This window comes from Apteryx rowi, unplaced genomic scaffold, assembly GCF_003343035.1.
Source record: "Apteryx rowi isolate R43461 unplaced genomic scaffold, aptRow1 scaffold_897, whole genome shotgun sequence".
Taxonomy (NCBI): Eukaryota; Metazoa; Chordata; class Aves; order Apterygiformes; family Apterygidae; genus Apteryx; species Apteryx rowi.
Genome location: NW_020451201.1, coordinates 78,067 through 94,544, shown reverse-complemented (window position 1 = coordinate 94,544; position 16,478 = coordinate 78,067). Strand labels below are relative to the sequence as shown.

Below are 16,478 nucleotides of genomic sequence, written 5' to 3'. Positions count from 1 at the left end.
CTGCCTACAAAGAGAAGCGATGTGGTGTCATAGCCTAGGAGTATGTTGCATCTCCTTTGCTCACTCTGCGTAATATCTCTGTGACAGTCCAGTAGTGTTTGGGACTGACTCCAACAGCTGAGGCTAACAGAGCTCATTCCTTTGCCTTGATCTGCTCATGAAGCCTTTGTGTGCCTCCTACAAAGGGAAATGTAATTGCATTATGTCCCTAATAYAATCCCTTTAGATTCAAATTAATTTAATTATGTTGCTGTCAGCCTTCTGCTCCAGAACCCTGGAGGTCCTGCTGTGGAAGGTCATATTTCAAGATCCAGATTTCCCAGGTATAATCCCTGCTGCTGTCAAGCTTTACRTTCTACATCCGAAAGACAGCATTTGCAGCACTGGGCCCACCAATGTATCATGAAGCACTCCGTGCTTCTGATATCACCGCCTCCTTAGATTTATAATCCATGAACAACCAGTATATAAGCAGCTAGTGGCTGCCCAGGGCTAAGATTAAACAATTAGCACTCTGCCTGGATTTTCAAAAGTATCCCGCAGGCATAGTCCGAGGTCTCTGTTTATCTAGTCAAGGATTAGGAGCAATTAGGAGAAGCAAGATGTAATACTTGCATGATATCCACTTACATCTCTCATGCTGGGCTGGTGCAAAGCATTTACGAAACATAAGTAGTTTTAGAGGATAATCCATTTCCTCCCAAGGTTAATCCTCCAGGCAGTCCACAGGACACCTAAAGAAAATACAGTATTAGAACCTGGTGTCYATAGACACTGAAGGAAAAAGCGTTCTTTTGGGTTGACTGATGTAACAGTACTACCGGTCCACAAATCCACACCAAGATCTAGGATCTGTGCCTTAATGAGCCAGTTTCTGCTAGGAAAGGACAGCTCTTGATCCATCAACTGCGAGGGTGTAAAACTGTCAAGAAAAGGACTGCAGTCCAGTGACTGAAGTTCAGTGAAGGACTAACTATAAACTCTGATATATTACATAGGAAGTAACACGAGTTGGTGCATTGGTCTTCAGTCTGTGAATCAACGCTAGCAACCTACAAAGAGGGTATATAACAAGGGTGTTGATGAGGCCAGACTAGAGTCTCTTCATGCACATGTTGTTGTTCCTCTCCAAATATTTGCAAGGAAGTTCAGTGTCCCTTCTCTGCACGTGGCCACATTCAAATTCACCCATTTTGAAGCATACCAGAGAAGAACTGCACACAATCTCCCAAGTTCAGTAATAAGGATGGTGTATTCCCATTGGTATGGTATGAGCTCCTTAGAGGATTTGAAAACAGTATCGAGTTTCTGTGAAATAGTATAGTATGAATATATATGTTAAGGGAATGAGGAGAGAGGTAATTTTGATTTAGAGATATATTCTTTAGAAAAACTGGTGAAATACAAATCAAGACTTGAGCTGTGCATCAGAACTTGATGTCACCCTTGTTATGCGATCTCATAGTGAAAATTGCAGCAAGATGGGAGAAGAATTGGGGATTCCTTTAGAAAGGTGATGGTATGGTGACTTTTGGTGGAAACATTTGAGTTCTTCAAGGTCTTACAATACAGGAGAAGTATGTGAGGTGATTATTCTCAAGTTTGGAATAATAGAATTAACAGAGAGGTGGTAGGTACCTAACTTTGTGAAGAAGATGGATAACTTGAGACAGCCTTATTCTCTGTAGTAGTGAAAGGTATTCTCCAAAAGATGTAGGGAGTGAAAAATCTGTTCTTTCTCGTGCGTATCAGATTGTCATCTAGATTTTCCCAGGATAAGATTCTGATCTCCCCACACATGCTTTAATAACATGATTCTTCAATAATCACATCCATTCTATTGGCTGGTGGTATGGAAATCTGTGCTTGGAGTCTCTCACAACAGTGCAATGTCCTTTTCAGAATATAGCTCCTAGCCCTGCTTTCTCAGCCTCACGTGTTTCAAAATGTATATTAGAAAGCTTGCTTGATCTACCTATTATTGCCAAGGTTTACAGCCATTTGCAAAATAGGATCAGAATGGGTCTAGACAAATCAATTTAATAACATCGATTCTACTTGTAGACAAACCTTTCCCTAATGCATCAGTTCCCACATATCATGGCTCACAATACTCACTTGCCATTTCAGCTATCAATCTATCACCCAGGGGTACTTCCTACAAATTTAGTTTTTCCCTGTCTCTCCTTTCTCTTATCTTGTGGCACACTCACAAATCAAGATACTCTGAATAAACTCCTATAAACAGTTTCTCTTTGCTGCCTCCATTGATCCGTAATTCGTAAAAGCTGAAGTAAAACTTAATTGGGAACAGTTAAACTCCTGCACTTGTGCCAAGTTTTCTTTCAACAATGCAGGTCAGCTTTAAATGATGAGCATGAAATAATCTTATAACAAAAATATAAAAGCATGAAATAATCTTCTGATAACAATATTCATAAGACTATTGACTTAGACTTTGAACAACCATGTATGTAAACCAAACGATTAGATTCTTGAGCTAACTGGTGCTGATGACATCCATAAAAGACTGCACAGTTGATCCTTGGAGGTTATGCAGGGATCGTGCAAGCAAATACATAAGTATTTGTCACAATTTATGAATGCTGTTTCTGATGCCTGTTTGAGACCTGTCAAACTTTCATCCCATGTTCCTAATATGTTAGGTGGTAAACCACAGGCATTTGTAATACAGAACTAAGCCTAAACTGTGCCTAGAACAGCTTATGTTTAAAGTATATCTTAAGGGTACTGGCAGCACATACATCAAATTAAACTTTTTACCACAGTAGCTATGGAACTAATTATAATTACAGTCTAATAGGAACTATGGCTGTTGTATTTTTGGTTTTCATAATAAATTCTATTTACTGTCTGCCATCCCTACATGTTCAATTGCTTTTGCAATATACATTTCCATAATGGTGATGGTTCAACTAATTTCCTGAACATTTAGTTTTGAGGCGATTCCCTCAATGCACTTTACTCTTCTGAGATGCTGCAGTGGTTACACTCCATATTTTCAAGAGTTTCTTCGTATCCAAAAAGCTTGGATTCTGAAGCAAAAGCTATATAGGTCTTAATCCTTTTAACCTTCAAAGAATACATAGATGACTAGTTCATTGTCAGATTTTGGGTTCTTATAAAATATATCTATCCTTAAATGTCAACCTGTGTCCCAAGGTCCCACATCATACGAGCACCCAAAGGCCAAGGGGGGCTAGTCATTCTGATCAAGGGCCTGATGTGTTCTGCCAGCACGCTCATTTGGGTCTGTACACCCAGGATGCCTTTCATGAAAATGGGGCTGCGGAAGAAAGTTGCTATATCCCTGGGTATTTCCTGTGGCATGCCTCCAAACTTGGGCTGTGGAAGTGCTCTTGGGTGTATTCACGTGGATGGAGCTTTAGACTCTCCTGGACCTCTCAGAACTTAATATCCTGTTTGTCCATTGGGTCCAAAGTCCTCTTGTTCCCTGGTCCTGAACTTGCTCTCCCTGGTTTCTCTAGATTGTGGGGATAATTCAGATCTCCTGGACTATGCATTGTGGATTGCAAATTGCCTGCAGATTTTAGAGACCATGTGTTCTTCCTGGTCTTCCTTATGTAGTAATCCCAAGACTGTTTTTTGCCTCTCTCTAGGGGGTACCCTTGGTCTACCTCATCCTTGCACAGTTCAGGCCTCACAAAAAGCAATGATGATATTTAGGCCTGGAGAGGGGGGAGCAGAAAAAGAACAGAAAGGGAGGGAGGAAATGACTGGCACTGGTGGAAGGCAGTACCAGATGAGTAAAGACAAGATATCCCATCAAGTATTCAGAAACAAGCGTTCAGAAAAAAAGAGACTGAATCTGGTTTTGCCACCTTTTATCAGTAAAATATTAATTTAACCTGATAGTTTCTTAAGACATTATTTTTGGAAGAAAACATTAACAACTGCATTTGAAAAATAAGAAATGCCAATTACAGGTGAGTAGGGAGCAGAAAAATTTGAGCTTAACTGAAAAATTTGCAAGTGCTTGTTTTGTTCCTGAGCATGGGTGACAACATGTGACCATTTCCTGCCCTTGTATGAAGATGTTTCTAACATAACAATCCTCTAAAAGGAGCCATTGCAATTCAACATTCATTTATCTTTAATCCTTAATACTTAACATATTTTGATAAACCAGTATAAGTGAATTGTTATCTGTTCTTTGTATGCCAGGGTACTACACTTCTTCTGTAAAGGAACCAAATATAGAACATAATCAGTTATAATTATGTTTAGTGTTCCTTATCAACATGTAAGAAATTTTCCTAAGAGGCATGGACTATTATTACACATTTTCAAAGGCACAGATGAGGGTGATTTGTCTATTTGTGACTTCTGTGTCATTGATTATTTGAATTGTCATCTTGTTTTACAATACTGAATTGCAGTTAATAACTTCATATCATTTGCAGAACTAGCTGCACTTATGGGCCTGGGGATGTGAAGTAAGTTGGCACATATCCTGAGTACAATGCCATTGAATGAAAGTTTGCTTTTCCAAATGCAATTGCATGCCAAAATCTCTGTTAACCCAATAAATTGTTGTTGGCATGCAATAATGATTTGCATAGTTTGACTAATGTAGTAGCTAACTTCCTGCTTCTGCTTCTTTCTACCTAGTGGGGAAACAGAGGGAAGAAGATCCTAAAAGTGAAGATGAGTTGTGATGAAATATGGACCCAGTCCCTTCAGGTGAACCAAGGCAATTAGGTAACCTAGTAGGTGCAAGGCACAGGTTGTGCAAGAAACTGGTCCAGCTACAAAATACTGTTCTTCCCTTTTAATCTTGATAATGGTTGCTAAATGACAGAAGGAATTATATCACCCTGCTTTGCTTCCCCCTCCTTTCCCTCAAAGAAAATTGAATAGATTGTTCTCACAGAGTGAAGGGGTGTCTGGAATTTTGTAAGTAAGTGTGCAACACACCAATTCTCAGTTGAGGTTGGTTGAATAAGACCTGATGATAAGAGCTGAAAGTGCAATTTCACTTATGACAGAGAAGKTTAGAAGGTAAGCTGGTAACTGTCCAAAACAAGTGGATGGAACACAGAGGGAATCTGAGTAGATCTCAAGTACTGTAGTTCAGTTTTATTTTAGTCTTAAAATTGTGCTGCCTCTAGCAAGAATTGTTCAGGAAATGAGTGGTGTTATCATTCGTAACACTCGGGACACACTAAATAGGACTCATCTTGCCTACTTTTAGCCTTCTAAAGTTAAGCATCTTATCTAGGCTAGTGTCTAGGTTCTCTTGTCAATGTAGTGAGAGAGGCATTTTTAGAGTGTGATTTGTGCTATCCCTTTTTCTCAAATGACTATAGAGAAAGAATAAGAAAAATGTCTGGGATTATGTGTCCTTTAGATGGCAAAAATTAAGTGAATTAATTCATTAATTGTAGCTGAACTATTCTGATGCTTATATTATCCTTTTCTGGAGACAGTGAGATGCCATGGAGCACTGTCTATATCTGAACCACCAAGAGAGAAGCTTTCTGATATTGAAGAGCTTTATTCGCTACATGATAAAAACAACCAGATCTGGTCAGTGGGTCAAATTCATTCAAAACTGAAATTAAAAGTAACATTCAGTCTGTGACACGAATTATCCACTGGAATGCATTACCACGATATGTGCTCAATTTACTTTTATAAGAAGTCCTCAAATCAAAGCTGAAGGATGTACTGTGCCCCAGCTGCAAATTTTTGCACTAGATGCAAGAGTCCTGGTGTGAAAYGCCATGGTTTGTGCAAAAGCAGCTGCACTTCTGAAAGTGTGATCCTTAAATTTGTAGAAGATAAAAATAGGTTAGCTGGTTAAAGAAAATAATCTATTTGCAATCTAGTGAAATAAAACAGCGTTAAACATACTTACCTCTACCTACCACTCTAAGTTCTTGCGTTGCAATTTTATGTTGTGATTTCTAACTTCTATGTTGCCATTTTGTAGTCACATTTTTCCATTATTTCATTTTTGGTTGCTCTGTTTCTGTATAAGTCAGTCATAAAAGGAGCAGAGAAAGATACTTAAATTCAAATACTTATCTGACATATTTATGCTGTCTGCATATCCAGTACTATGCATTTATTGCCTGAGCACCATTTAGAATAAGAAAGTAAGAACTTTCACTTTTATYTTCCCTGAAGATTAGTTAGAAAGCACATGGTGTCAATGCTAGGATGAGATTTAATCATTTTGGCTAACAGGTCACTCAGTTGTGTTAATGGCAATAATGATTTTTCCTGTCTGTCCTGATGTTGGATTATTTTAACTAAAAAATTAGGTTGCACCTGCTAATAAGCAGTGCAGGGAAGATGATTTCAAGCTAGAGGTAGCTTACTAGTGGGAGTTATTCAAGTCCTGGAATCCAACCTAGTTATTGCCTTCATTAATGCTGTTGTAAGAGGGACAGTGTACTCGGCAATCCACAGAGGAGGAAAGGCTATGGGTGGGCAATGATGACTATGAGCCAATGCTGCAGTGAGCCTCTGGAAAAGGCAAATGCAACCTTAGAACATAGCAGCCCAGGAATTTCCAGCAGCAAAAGAAAACTTTTATTGCTACTGTACAAGACTCTGGGGACATCTCATCTAGATGACCGTGCAAACAGTTGGTTGTCCGTTCCCCAGAGAGACTAATTCAAAACTAAAGAAGAAGGGCTACTARGATGATCAGAGAAACGCAGTGTCCATCATATTAGAGGAAACTGAAAGAACCTAGCAAATTTTCAAGTGACATTTCCAATACTTTTTTCCAAATAAAAAATCAGGAACCAATACATTTGTAACCTATATGCATGTATTTAAATTTTATTGAACAACAATATGATTTGGGGCTGTTCTTTGCACAGGCCTAATAGGTCTCATTACTATTGCACTTGCCCTCATAATTACTGATGTAGAAAACATGCTTATACAGAGGAAGCACCTTCCATGAGATCTAGTGAATGGAGCACGTTATGCCCATGCTGTTGCAGAGATGACTTCTCAGGAATAGAGACTGTAGTGTTATGCAATGTGTTTTCACCTGCTATTTAATGTGACTTGTCTGTGCCTGTTGGCATATTTCAGATGGGAAGGCCAGGTGGATCCTTACCTTGTGAGGCAAGCTGCAATAATCATTTTGCTCCAAATATTGATGCAGATCTTTTTACAAACTTTCTACAAATGATGTCTGTGAGTATATGCAAAGGGTGGGTAAAGTCTTATATACTGCATGCACAGGAAATCATTACTGGCTTAATAGCACTGTGCTTTTTCACCTCCTGAAATACAGAGTTCCTATCCTCTGTAGGAAAAAGAGGAGGAGAGGGTGCAGTAGCATATACATAAAGAATGCCCTTCTCTTTTTTCAGGATGATATATACATTTACTGTGGGAAACTGCCACAAGTTCCTCTCCATCATTTGTTTTAGGGGCATGTGTGATTCCAAGTTTCTCTGTATTCCCCCTGCCACTGTCATTGGTACGGTGGCAACATAATTTCTAAATGTTTATGAGGTCTCTCTGCTGACTTTATATCACCAATAAGAGACTTATTTCACTTGCTATTGTTATGGAAAATTAGGCTCGCTGGCCACCAAAACAGGGTCCGACCCTTGGTTCCCACTGAGGCAGAAGTGCAAAGTCAGATGGGAGCAAAAYAAATTTTCATGACACACGTGCGGTAATTACAGCTCGAGCTGGGTGCCTCCAAAGAGGGACCCCCGTTTGGCCAAATCCATGGGTAATTATACCCTTCCAGTCTAGTATCCACCCCGTAGTTCTGAACCAATCATAACATTAGAGTTCGGGGTCTTCCAGCTCCCCGTTGGTCCTTTCCGTAGTTTCCAGGTCTGTTCTTTACTTCTTATCGCACTTCTGCATAGGTGCCGATGGCTCTTTTACTCCCTTATCTTGTCCCTCGCAACCAGTCTTTGGGTCACTTCTTTCTTGCATAGTTGTATGGCTCTTCTACTTCCTTATCTTGCCCTCTGGAATCAGTCTTGTGGTTTCTTTGTTTCTTTCTTCTGCGTCCTAGGTTAAAGTCCATCTCCCTGCTGGTGCTCAGTAATGCTAAACTGCTTATTTCTCTCTACAGCCCCCACCCTCCTTCCCCCCATCTCTCYGACTTGAACCAGCTCTGGGGCCCTCTTTTACCTAACTAGGCAGAAGTTTAAAGTATCTAGGTGAAAGTTCACAGCTTGCGGCCTCAGGCTTCAGCAAATTTAGCTACTAATGCTAAGCAAGCTATGCTAAGCGATTAATTCTAGGCAGCTTCAGTCCAATATTCGTTAACGTTATATGATATAATTTGAGATTGCTCTTGCAATTCCAGTGATTCTGTYGTCGTTGCTAAAATACAGGAGTTGCTAGGCTGTATCTTGGGTTTTTTCCAAATAGCACAACATCAACCTCTGAAGATTAGGAAAGGAAGAAATTAGGGCAGTAAAACACATTTTTGAAAACCAAGAGCTGTGACATTAGGAATAATGATATCTTAGTTCCTTTCTCCCCATGAGAGTGGCAGTATGTCATGGAAACCAGCTGAGACTATTCCAGGTAATCCCATCATGTGAGCTGGATGGTGAGAACACAGTTTAGCAATGCTGTGACACAAGGAGGAGAGCRTTACATGTATTCTTCGAAATACCCACCATAACTCACCTCTGTGCTGCTTTTTCACAGATTATATCCAGTAGTAGGGTGCGGGGCTTCTCTTGCTATAGAGACCACCAGCAGTGAAGCAGCAGTTGAGTGCGGTCTGTGCGTTTTGACGGTAAGTGAAAGTGTAGTGCCAAGACCATGGGCAAGAGAATAAAAGGGTCCAAATTCTATCACGGGATAGTAATCCGTATGAGATAAACTGTTATGGAAAATCAGGCTCTCCRGCCACCATAACAGGGTCCGACCCTAGATTCCTGCTGAGGCAGAAGTTCGGAGTCAGATTGAAGAAAAATAGAATTTAATGATACACGTGCGGTAATTACAGCTCGAGCTGGGTGCCTCCGAAGAGGGACCCCAAACAAAGAAATCCCTGGGCAATTATACCCTTACAATCTAAATTCCCCACCCCTYWAGCGATAGTTTGGACCAATAGTAATAGTTAGGTCTGGGTTCTTCCCCTTCTTCACTGGGCCCCTTCATTGTCTCTAGGCAGGCTGCTTCTTATCTTCAAGGTTGGCTACTCCTGCTGTCCGTGTAACTTCTTTATCTCTCTAGCTTGAACCGGCTCTGGGGCCCCCTTTTACTTATCTAAGTAAAAGTTCMCAGCAAGTTCMCAGCCTGAGGCCTAAGGCTTCAGCAAATTTAGCTACTAATGCTAAGCAAGTTATGCTAAGCAATTAATTCTAAACAGCTTCAGTTCAATATTCTCTATCAAAACCGTGGCCCAGCTAAAATTGAATCACCCACTGAGAGTGTATGTCTTGTTGCRTTGGCCACAGAGAGTTTAAAGCACCCCTCCCCTTAACTTAGGCCCTTCAGTTGGACACTTAGGTAAAATGAATCTAGACATAAATATTTGGCCTGGGAGGGAAAACATAGACTAAATCTATCTGCTGTAAGAGTGAAGTAAGAGTCAGGAGAGGGGGAGAGAAAGAGACGGATTGGTAGATTAGGACATCATTCAAAGGGTGTAAAGATAAGGTGATCTGGGCATAACCTTAAGCCTACATTTTTAATTTTTCAAGTGACTGAGTTTGACGTATTTTAACTATTTTCAGGTTTTCAGGTGTCCAAGTTTGCAGAACAGCTACACTGGAAAAGGAACAAGATAACATAAGGCAAAGTTCATCTAGAGTGATAAAGTTTTCAGTTGCTGAAATTTCTGGATGTTGTTTAATAAAAGAGGAATGCTTCCTGTGGCAGTAAGTRATCGTGCACTTAATTTTATTTCCTGCGCAGGTTTGAGTAGAGATGGTGTGTGATTCTTTGCTGTGTCTTCCCTTTCTGTGCCCTGTTGTAGTAGCAAGGGGATTGCTGTTATGCTTTGCAAACTTGGAGGTGCAAGGAACAAGGCTGGTGAGAGAAATCACAGCCCCGTTGATGTTACAAAATCTGTTTTACTATGCTATGGTTTATTATGCAGGATCTTTAAGCATCTTTTTCAGATTATCTTTTCCTTTTTGTCCTATTAACAGTATTAGAAGTTATTCCATGTTACTGTACACCCAGGCACCAGAGTGTTAGATGAATGCCCATTTCCTTCACAGTGTAACCTGACTTGGAGAGAAATTTCGAAAAAATACATCAGACTGTCTGAGTATCTAGAGAGCTGTTCTTCCCTGGTTGCAACATACAGTAATAGTTCCCACAAACCACCATCCCACAAAGAATATAAATAAGAGTTTAAGTCCCTCTCTTCCCTTACCCAGTAAGGTAAGCTAGTCATCACCCTGTTCTTGTGACACAGTATTCATAGTTTGGCTCAGATGGGCTGTAAATGTGTTTTGAGTTTCCATGGCTCTGGGAAGCCTCTCTTCCACCTTGAGGTTCTCATCTGCCATGTTCAGACATGTAGGGCTGCATATTTAGTGCCTCTTCAGCACTGTAGTTGTGTCAGGGTTTTATTAGGAAATTTTGGTCTGATTTAGGTAGAAGTATGACAAAAATGTGGTAACTGGTGATCTGGTGTTTTGAAAAGCAATCTGGAATGGAGCAAATGGGAGTAATGTAGGGTATTTTTTTTAAGGAGTTTAAGAAGTTAAAAGAGAAGAAAAGTTAGTGGGAGAAAGCTTCCATATATTTCCATAATTTATTCAAGGGGTTGAGGCATGCTCCCTGTGACTGTGGGTGCAGYTATCACCAGAATAGGGCATAATCAGTTCTACTAGCCAAAAGGGTGCAGCATGCTATGACAGAAAAGAGATTATATCATTTTTTCTATTCAGCAAATCTGTGCTGCAATTCTTGAGTCATAACTGATGCTTTTGGAGGAGGGCAGTAGATAAGATCTGTTATTATGAAAGCGTATTTTGCAACATATGAAAATGCAAGGGTACAATACTGCCAATGTTACCCATCCATTCATACCGTATTTTTTCCTTCTGAACTTTTAGTTCTTTCGCACATTCTTTGTCTCTTTGCTGACCTCCACTGGGTTACATTATTTAATTTTTCAGAAGCTTCTGAAGAGCAGCACTAACAGAAACTGCCTTTGCTGTGTCATTATCAGGAGGACCTCTCAACACAGTGCTAGCTAACTAGTGGAGCACACCCAGATAATGGGGAACATCTGAAAGGAATATAGCCAGCATCAGAGTATCAGTCATGTACCAGTTATTTAYGAAGTTTATTGGTATTCTCCTAAGACTTAGAAACACCTGGAAGATAATGGTTGCAGATTTGTTATGCTGCAGGAGTCCTAGATACTTAAGCAGCTTAGCTGATAACGCAGATCTTGCTGAATCACTTAATAACAGAAAAAATTTTCTGCTCATTTATATGCTTGTAAGGCCTGAGATACTGTCTCCTTCCCATTTGAAGATATCCACATAATTTATGTTCTTATGCACTATCTAGCCTGAAACCTGGACACAGAGTCTTGTCCAGTAAAAGATGCTACAACCTTTCATCCCCCCTTCTTTCTTCCTCCCCCCATTAGTCACTCTCCATTTCACTTGTACACAAATTCCTGGCTATTACCCATTAGAAGTCCCCCAAAGATATTCCTGGGAAGAGCCTTGAGTCTGCCACTTTGACTTCTACTCCCTGGAACCAGGCCACCAACCACCAGTTTGATGCTGTCTGTGGACAAGGTCCCTTGGAAGGGCAGAAGGTTCGTGTCTTAGTCTACAGGCCCAGTTGTTCCAGTAAGACACACACCTTTATGGGCAGCCCACAGTAGCCAGATRCAACTCTGCAGGCTTTGTTGGATATGCTGGAGACAACACAGGACACTGATGCTGGCTCCGAGARCCAGGAGTGGAGCAACCTGGTTTCCATGTCCTACCTGGAGCTCTGCCAGGAGAAGATTTGGGACATGGTGGTGCTGGCCAGGCAGATCCGGGAGGACCAGTCCTGGAACATGCTAGTGCAGTGGCTGACACAGTGGGCACYGAGCAGTTTTGTGGGCTTTGAGCAGTGCTTCCTGCTGGCCAACAGGAACCAAAGCATGAGCTCCACGCAGCTCAATGCCAGCTCCAGCCAGAGTCATGTGGTGCTGCTGGTGCAGGTGGAATGAACTTGGCAGGCTTCCCCACCCTGCTGAAAGTGGGCAAGCTGGTCCTGGCTGATCTTGTCAGTTTGACAACAACTGTCCCACCAACTGCCACCACTCCTCAAAATGAGCAGCCTCACCCTCTCCCTGAATGTTCCCTGCAAGGTGGTGAACATGCTGCAGCAGAGGCTGGGATGGTTTAAAGTTAGCACGATGCAAAGTCAGTATAGGGCCTGTGACCTCATACCAGCAATGGCAATACTGTTTTTACTGGGCCACTGAACAAAAGAACATCTATTTGATTTCCTCAGGCTGCACTTCAAAAATGAGTAGGGAACGATGCATCCAATATGATAAAAATTGTCAAGTGTAAATGAAAGCATGACTAATGAAATTGCCATTTTTAGAGACTGGCAGAACTGGTGACCAAGCCGTCTTGTCTCAGTATGGTCTATGGACAACATCTTGGTATCCTCCTTGCTGGTAGATGCTGAATGTGGGCTCATAACACTGTAACGTGAGGTCAGCAGAAGAGAAAAAAGACATAGTGAGACCAAAGCATGTATTTTGGGCACAGGCAACCATAGAAAAGAACCATGAAACTGAAGCAGTATGAGCATCAGGAGATCCCAATTTCTCTCAGGCCCATGTGAAGGACAGAGTCTTGTCCATAGCACCAGCATGGCTGAACAGTCCCACATTATAAATCCTCAGTAAAATGGTAGGACTTTTCTAGTCCCTACCATGGCAATCTTTCCTGCTTGCTGCTATAAACTCCAAAAAGTAGCACTGATCATTGTCCTGCTTCTCACTCCTGTACCATGTTGCATCACATGAGCAAGAAGAATCAGAAAAGAAAAACATGAAACAGGAGTTGCAGACAGCAAGTCATGTGTCATGGATGCCACTTGCATTGCCTTCTTACATATTGCAGTTTTATAAATAGTATTTTATTGAGTTTGTTTATATTTTGTTCTGGTTAACTCAGTTTAATTAGCACTCCTTTTTTCTTTTGTTTTCTTCAGTTTGCATATCATTGTGGTGTTTTCAGAGATTCCTGTTTATGGAGATTTTGGGGTCTGTTTTGCRGCTGGCAGCTCTGATGATATCCTTTCAACAACTTGTGTTGTTGAAATTATTAATGTTTTCTGTTACTGAAACTGTTAACGCTGCCCACACAACTGCAATGGAAGAGGAATGCATTAAAAAGATTTTACTCAGTTATAATAACAGAGGATGCAGCCTACGTTGAATTGATTTTCTGATAGTTCAAAATAGCAAATATAGAAAGCCACAGTGAATCTGATGTGTTGGTTTTCAAGCAAATCGATACTCTGTCTTCTTCCTTGCCATTCACCACAATTCAAAATATTTATCGGGGCAGAATGTTGCACGTATATATTGGCTGTTGCCTCATCTACCAAAGTGAAAGAATAAGCCTAGGCCGCAAAATCGTGTATTAGCAGATAGGGACACATTTGGTCTAAAGTGTGGCAGGATAAGAGCACTACTCATCCCTAATCTTGTTGGATTACTTATTAGTGCATTTTCCAACTGTGGGAACTGGTTATGGAGTCCATCAATACCCAGGTTGCACTTCATTTGGAAGCATTAAACTCCAGCTTTTCGGCATTTGTGCAGGCATCTAAAAYTTTTTGAAGCGAACACCGTCTTCCATTCTGTCTTCCAAACGCACACGGCATTTGCAATTGAATGTGATCCCACCCTGTCCGGTTTCCTAAGTCATGRCAGAAGAGGGTAGATAGTGCTCCTGAGAACATAAATGGGCTCCTGAAATTTATTGATGATCCTGCTATCAGTGCAGAGAAAGTTCCTGTCCAAACATGAATATACKTCACCTCCCCAGAAATCTCTTTGGTGTCATTTGTCTTGTTAGTGTTTCTCTGGTGTTCARGAACCTGCCACATGGTCCATGGCTTGCAGAAAGGGAACTACCATTCTGCCTCAGAGTCAGCAAATACATTAAGCACTTATGAGGTGCTACAGCACAGTTTGGAAAATCAGTGTTCTGATTTTAACCTGCATGCAAGGTCCATTTAACCCTACCCAAAATCTACCTTTTCTTTTAAGCTTGATGAAAGAAAGCACCATGGCACAGGTTCAGTTCGCATCACTCCASTGCAAGGAAGGGAAGGATGGATTACAGAGCACAAAAATGTGGGATATGCAAGGGAACAAGTGGATATCAGGTAGATGTATTCTCAAGTCATAATTTGAGGCTTATGTTTTCAGTTGATGAGATCTTTTATTATGAAAGGAGAGATTGCAAAATGTGAAAACAGAGACCTGCAATACTGGAAATGCATGAATTCAACTTAATGGAGGGGAGTTCCAGTAAAAAAAATGAGTAGTTGGCAACTTCATGTAATAGATGATAGCTATGGTTCGGATTAATGAATTGTTATCAAAAGTATCATTCCATTGCAAACATCAGTTGGCTGATACAATAGTAATTATTATCAGCATTTCTATCAGAGTAATGTCTACAGTTTGGAGCCTCTGCCATGAATGCTGCACAAACCATGCAACAGGCAGTTCCTTCTCTGACTGGGCTGTGTGTGGCTCATTCTTGAGTAGTTAAAGATTCAGTTATCCAAGAGTTTGACATACATCCATGAAAGGACTTAAGTGCCTGGTTGCCATTCTGGGTGCTTAAGGACACTTTTCAAAATCTAAAGCTCCGGCTAAGCTGTTACCTATCTCCTGAAATATCCAGGTTCTCAGGGCTGCTTAATACTTCTACATTAACTTCCCAAACATCAGTTGTGTTGTTGAAGCTATTTAACTTTGCTGGGAATTTTGGAGTCAGAAAAAGCAGCTAAGGAGGTATGAACATAGGACAAGTTGGGCTGAGTTCTACTTCCTTCTCTGGTAAATATTCAGTATTGAGGATTCGGTGTAGGAGGGAAACTAAAAGGAACAAGTTCTGCTGTGCTCCCAAAGGTGTGTACTGATGCATCAGAGATGGCTTATCTCAAATGTAACAAAAATAAGGTCTGTAAAAAGTACTGAGAGTGAGCCTGTGGGATGACAAAGCACAGGAACAAGAAGGAAATCAAGCTTTTTGACTCCCTTTTGTGAAAGGGGAGAAGCAAAGAAACAGGTCAATGATAACACGTATTAAGCCTATTTTTAAAGCAGCTTATTTCATTGGCCGTCATTCCAAACTGGGTTGAATAATGGACTTTTGTTTCTTTTCACACCTTCTTATAAAGAAGAAAAGTCATAAACACCTATTTAAACTATGCTGGCTATATGGGGTTTCTCATGGTTCTTTGGATCAGCATTTCTAAATGGAAATACAGACTGCAGAATTACTGTCAAGAGAGCGCTTTACTAGCCCAAGCAGACTCAAAAGCAAATGAACACTGGGGAAAACAATGAAAAGTAGAGATGTGAGAGATGTTACAAACGTACAGGAAATAATTCAAATGGAATATTACCATCTGTTGAAAGATAGCAACTCAGACAAATCAATTTAAGGTTTGATCACGTGCTTTAGAAAACTCTATCCTAGTCATGTTCTCCTCCATCCAGACTGATGCTGATGTGGGCTTTAACATGGATTGTTATATGGAATGAAGAAATCATTGAATCAGGTGTGGTTTTATGTTATTTTCAAGACTTTACGGTGTGTCTTCAAGCTAAAAGAGAAAGTCATGTGACTGTTATGACTGCTGTAGAAAGCTAGGAAATAGCTGAACCAAGTGCTATTTTGTAATTAATATTAATTTCCAGGAGTTAATAGTTCTATTTTTTTTTCCAAATTAATAGTTTACTTAGCAATTTTACAAGCAAGAAAAAGGGGGCAGGAGAACAAAAGCACTTTGACATCCCAGCATCAGTACAGTGGATTTCTATAACATTTTGTGTGTGCCATCCCAGGCTCAGCCTAGATATCCGAGAAGAGCCTTTGCACTGTAGCAGCAGAGTGGAGTGCTGGAAAACTGGAAATACAAAAATACGGGCTTGCATCGGGTTCCATACCCAATACTGAATTTTTACGGCATCGGCATGGTTTTCCTGTCAGGCATAAGTTGTGCTTTTTAAAAAGGGGTTCGCTGGCCATAGCATCCAAACTGAGCTGCCGAGAAGTGTTAACTTTCTGCTTAACAAATGTATTTTAGGCTAAGTTTCCCTAAGCAATGCGCAGGAGCAGAACGAGCTCACGGGGAAGAAATGAAGCGGCCCGACGTTTGCTAGCTGCGGTTGCCGGCTCCGCTCCGCCTGCCCGGGCTCCGCGGCGGGGGGGAGGCTGGGAGCGGGAGCGGGCGCGGTCGGCGCGGGGCTG

General features: G+C 41.0%; 1 long non-coding RNA gene across 1 annotated transcript; it reads right to left on the bottom strand.

Moving 5' to 3' along the window:
• Window positions 1-4,106: 4,106 nt before the first annotated feature.
• Window positions 4,107-8,941, bottom strand: LOC112978038. The gene is made up of 3 exons (XR_003257730.1): window positions 8,674-8,941; window positions 5,903-6,016; window positions 4,107-5,809 (listed from the first exon to the last, which is right to left on the bottom strand). It is a non-coding gene; the product is annotated as an uncharacterized LOC112978038 (long non-coding RNA).
• Between the last annotated feature and the right edge of the window lie 7,537 nt (window positions 8,942-16,478).